The following is a 5,000-nucleotide window of genomic DNA, read 5'->3' as shown; positions in this document are numbered from 1 at the left end:
GGGTGCTCCATTGCAGCGAGAACAGTAAATTTCTTTAAAATATGGTATAAGGCTGAACCCATTAGGAGGTGCTCCCTTGCGCTGAGAACAGTAAATTTCTTTAAGATATGGTATAAGGCTGACCTCTTTACCGGGTGCCCCCTTGCCCTGAGAACAGTAAATTTCTTTAAAATATGGTATAAGGCTGAACCCATTAGGAGGTGCTCCCTTGAGCTGAGAACAGTAAATTTCTTTAAGATATGGTATAAGGCTGACCTCTTTAGGGGGTGCCCCCTTGCCCTGAGAACAGTAAGTTTCTTTACAATGTGGTATAAGGCTGACCTCTTTAGGGGTGCCCCCTTGCACTGAGAACAGTAAGTTTCTTTACAATATGGTATAAGGCTGACCTCTTTACCGGGTGCCCCCTTGCCCTGAGAACAGTAAGTTTCTTTACAATATGGTATAAGGCTGACCTCTTTAGGGGGTGCCCCCTTGCGCTGAGAACAGTAAGTTTCTTTACAATATGGTATAAGGCTGACCTCTTTACCGGGTGCCCCCTTGCCCTGAGAACAGTAAGTTTCTTTACAATATGGTATAAGGCTGACCTCTTTAGGGGGTGCCCCCTTGCGCTGAGAACAGTAAGTTTCTTTACAATATGGTATAAGGCTGACCTCTTTAGGGGTGCCCCCTTGCGCTGAGAACAGTAAGTTTCTTTACAATATGGTATAAGGCTGACCTCTTTAGGGGGTGCCCCCTTGCGCTGAGAACAGTAAGTTTCTTTACAATATGGTATAAGGCTGACCTCTTTACCGGGTGCCCCCTTGCCCTGAGAACAGTAAGTTTCTTTACAATATGGTATAAGGCTGACCTCTTTAGGGGGGTGCCCCCTTGCGCTGAGAACAGTAAGTTTCTTTACAATATGATATAAGGCTGACCTCTTTAGGGGGTGCCCCCTTGCGCTGAGAACAGTAAGTTTCTTTACAATATGATATAAGGCTGACCTCTTTAGGGGGTGCCCCCTTGCGCTGAGAACAGTAAGTTTCTTTACAATATGGTATAAGGCTGACCTCTTTAGGGGGTGCCCCCTTGCGCTGAGAACAGTAAGTTTCTTTACAATATGGTATAAGGCTGACCTCTTTAGGGGTGCCCCCTTGCGCTGAGAACAGTAAGTTTCTTTATAATGTGCTATAAGGCTGACCTCTTTAGGGGGTGCCCCCTTGCGCTGAGAACAGTAAGTTTCTTTACAATATGGTATAAGGCTGACCTCTTTAGGGGGTGCCCCCTTGCGCTGAGAACAGTAAGTTTCTTTACAATATGATATAAGGCTGACCTCTTTAGGGGGTGCCCCCTTGCGCTGAGAACAGTAAGTTTCTTTACAATATGGTATAAGGCTGACCTCTTTAGGGGTGCCCCCTTGCGCTGAGAACAGTTATTTACTTAACAAACTAGTACAAGGCACCCATAAATGGAATCAAAAGCGATTTGGATAACAGTTCTTGAAATAAACAATCATATCCAACTGATATCAAAACAGCAAAGTAAATTTAACATATTAAAGAAAATTGTGATTAAAGATGTATCGAAAGGAAAATGTTCAATCTCAAAATCTCAGGAGATGAATATGTTAATCTTCTAAATTTAGACTTTTTAAACATTTTGGGTAAAAACGTAATATTATTCCAAAATATATTCTCTTATCATGTTGAAGCCTAATCAACGGAGTAGGTTGATAATATCATACATAAAAAATACGAGGTTCTTGCTGTATTCTGTCCCAATTTCATGTATTATCCTTTTAAAGTATTTCCGCAGCTTATACAATCTACATTCCAGATCATTGACCCAAAACATACTAGTATTATTTTTTCTTCTTCAGACTCCAACTATGGCCACAAACATATTACTTTTTCATAGGGTGTTACCTATATTAAGATATTTATTCATCATCATCATCATCTCCTACGCCTATTGACGCAAAGGGCCTCAGAAGATTCGTTGGCTAAGTTCATCTAAGGATAGCCAGTTCCTTGTGATGTGCAGTGCCTACCTAGCTAAGGCAAGTGACCCCTGCCGGTCCATACTACTTCCATTAAGATCATACGCCAGGCATCATTAATAAAAACCGAAAAGACACCTTGACTATCGCCTTAAACCTAATCCGTTACCCTGATGCCAGTGACTTGTTACTAGCCTAGTACAAAATCATTTCATATATCGTTGGCACCTAAAAAACCAGACGTATCCAATTAAGGATATATGCATGAGAATTTAGAGAAACTACTTTCCAATAATATTAAAAAAACTTGAGCATACTCATGACATTGCCCACCCATTCCCATTTTATAATGCTAATTTCATGTATAAATATTTATACATAAAAAAAGCACTGCCAATATATAGGGTAATCAAATAGAAACTAGTTAACCACCATTTACCCATTAGGTTCTTAATTAATTCTCCTTTAGGTGGCAAATCAACCCTTAATCACCAATCTTACAGTGCCCATCGATGTTACCATCTTCTATTTTTAATAAATAAATTCTTCCAATTTTCTATTCAATTCTCACGAAAAAGCATATTATTGTCCAGCATGAAGTGAATCACATCTTTCCATTACCTCTCATGTGTATTGCACAAAACCTTTTTTTATAGGAAGTTATAACAGTATAAAAGGTATCAGCATAATTTATTAAGATTCCATGCTCATCATCACACAAATGCCCATTAATACCGGGATATGGGAATAGGGGTAACTTAGATGATTAACCTTTATAACCTTAGATATGACAAAAATCTGAACTTGAAGCTACATCATTACCCCAGTATTATTAACATTATTATTAATTGCTAAGTTGCAACCCTAGTTCGAAACGCAGAATGCTATAAGCCCAGAGGCTCCAACAGGGAAAATATCCCAGTGAGTATAGGAAACAATGAAAAAAAAATATTTTAAGAATAATACTAAAATAAATATCTCCTATATAAACTATAAATCTTTAACAAATCAAGAGGAAGAGAAATTTGATAGAATAGTGTGCCTGCGTGTACACTCAAGCAAGAGAACTCTAACCCAAGATAGCGGAAGAGGTTATGGCACTACCCAAAAGTAAAGAACGATGGTTTGATTTTGGAGTGTCCTTCTCCTAGAAGAGCTGCTTACCATAGCTAAAGAGTCTCTTCTACCCTTACCAAGAGGAAAGTAGCCACTGAACAATTATAGTGCAGTAGTTAATCCCTTGGGTGAAGAAGAATGGTTTGGTAATCTCAGTGTTGTCAGGTGTATGAGGACAGAGAAGAATCTGTAAAGAATATGCCACACTATTCGGTGTATGTAGGCCAAGGGAAAGTGAACCGTAACCAGAGAGAAGGATCTAATGTAGTACTGTCTGGCCAGTGAACAGACCCCATAACTCTCTAGCTGTATTATCTCAAAATAAGATACCGTGCTGAATCAAAACTGGTATAAATTGCTTATGCTCTACATACAAACCAGAAACCATTGAGCAGTATATCACTGCCTGCGCCGCCTTTGAGCGAGCAGGGAAGAAAATGATCTGAGAAAATGATGAATGCAGATGTATTCACCCACTCGGCTAACGTGGGTAGCGCAACATATACTGCTTGTCAGACAGAGGATTCATATATTGATTACGGGTTATCTGGCCTCCTTTACATCGAAGGTCATTGATACAAATATCGTTTGTTATGAATGATAAAATAAATTTGAATTTGATTTATATCCATGAAAAATAGAAAGGTTCTTATGGAAGTTAAACAGCTTTCAGAAGACTTGCTTCTGAAATAATTATAAAAATGCCGCTAGCGTAGTACAACACATTCTGCCCAAGAATGTTGACGAGGATGAATATAAACAGTAGAGTATTGCCATGTTATTGAATTGCAAGTGAAGTAAACCACAGTGGAGTAATGATTATTTGAATGAAGGAAAAAATAGATAATAATAATAACGCACACGCATAATGATACATACACATTGACAGCAGTGGGCGGAGTAACCAAAGGGTTCCTGGATGGTGATTGGAGTGGCGAAGGACCGAGAGATTTCTGGATCTAAAGTCTTAAAACTTCCACAGGTTGATCTACGTACTCTGAAAAAGAAAGTTGGGTCTTTTAAATTCAATGAGTAGTTTCCCAGCCATAAGGACACCTTACAGACTACAGCACTATTAAGTAAGAATTGGGAACCAAGAATTTTGATATTTCAAGGATAAAATCCTATTTTAGATCAGGAAATCTGCAAAATAATGATTAATTTTCTGATAATTAGTGTTCCCCTCCCATCCCTAGCAGTATGGAATGTTGAAAGTTGCGGATATGAACCTGACAAGCTTTCCACCTTAACAATAAATAATCATGTTCAACATTATATAAATATATTGTATTTAAAGCGTAATATATATATATATATATATATATATATATATATAAATATATATTATCAACTCACTCATAATTAGGAAGGAATATAGTCAGCATAAATAATTGAATTATCGAAAAATCTACTGATGCACAATTCAACCAGCATTAAGATAATCCTAAACAAGATTAATTTGTGTTCATGGATGTGAAAGACTTATAACCATGACTTGCTTTGGCAGCACAATGTGGGCAGATCTTGACGAGACACAAGTCAAAAACCTTCTAATTATGATATTTCTCCCATTCACAATTATAATAATTGATTATATTTTACTGATGTTATCTATTTCATTGTGAAACTCACTACATCTCCAAGATTAGCATACAATATTGAACCTCATGATAATATTTATTTACCATTGGTAAGAGAGTGTTATTATTATCATTATCATTATTATCATCATTATTATTGTTATTGTTATCATGAAAAGCAGGATGTTATAAGTCCAAGGGCTCCAAAAATGGAAAATATCTCAGTGAGGAAAGGATATAAGAAAATGAATAAACTATAAAAGTAATGAATAATTAAAATAAAATACTCCAAGAACAGTAACAATATTAAAACAATCGTTCTCAAATAA

Source organism: Palaemon carinicauda, chromosome 16 (assembly GCF_036898095.1).
Source record: "Palaemon carinicauda isolate YSFRI2023 chromosome 16, ASM3689809v2, whole genome shotgun sequence".
In the NCBI taxonomy this organism is placed as follows: Eukaryota; Metazoa; Arthropoda; class Malacostraca; order Decapoda; family Palaemonidae; genus Palaemon; species Palaemon carinicauda.
The sequence above is the reverse complement of the archived record's forward strand: the minus strand, read 5'-3'. Positions refer to the sequence as shown.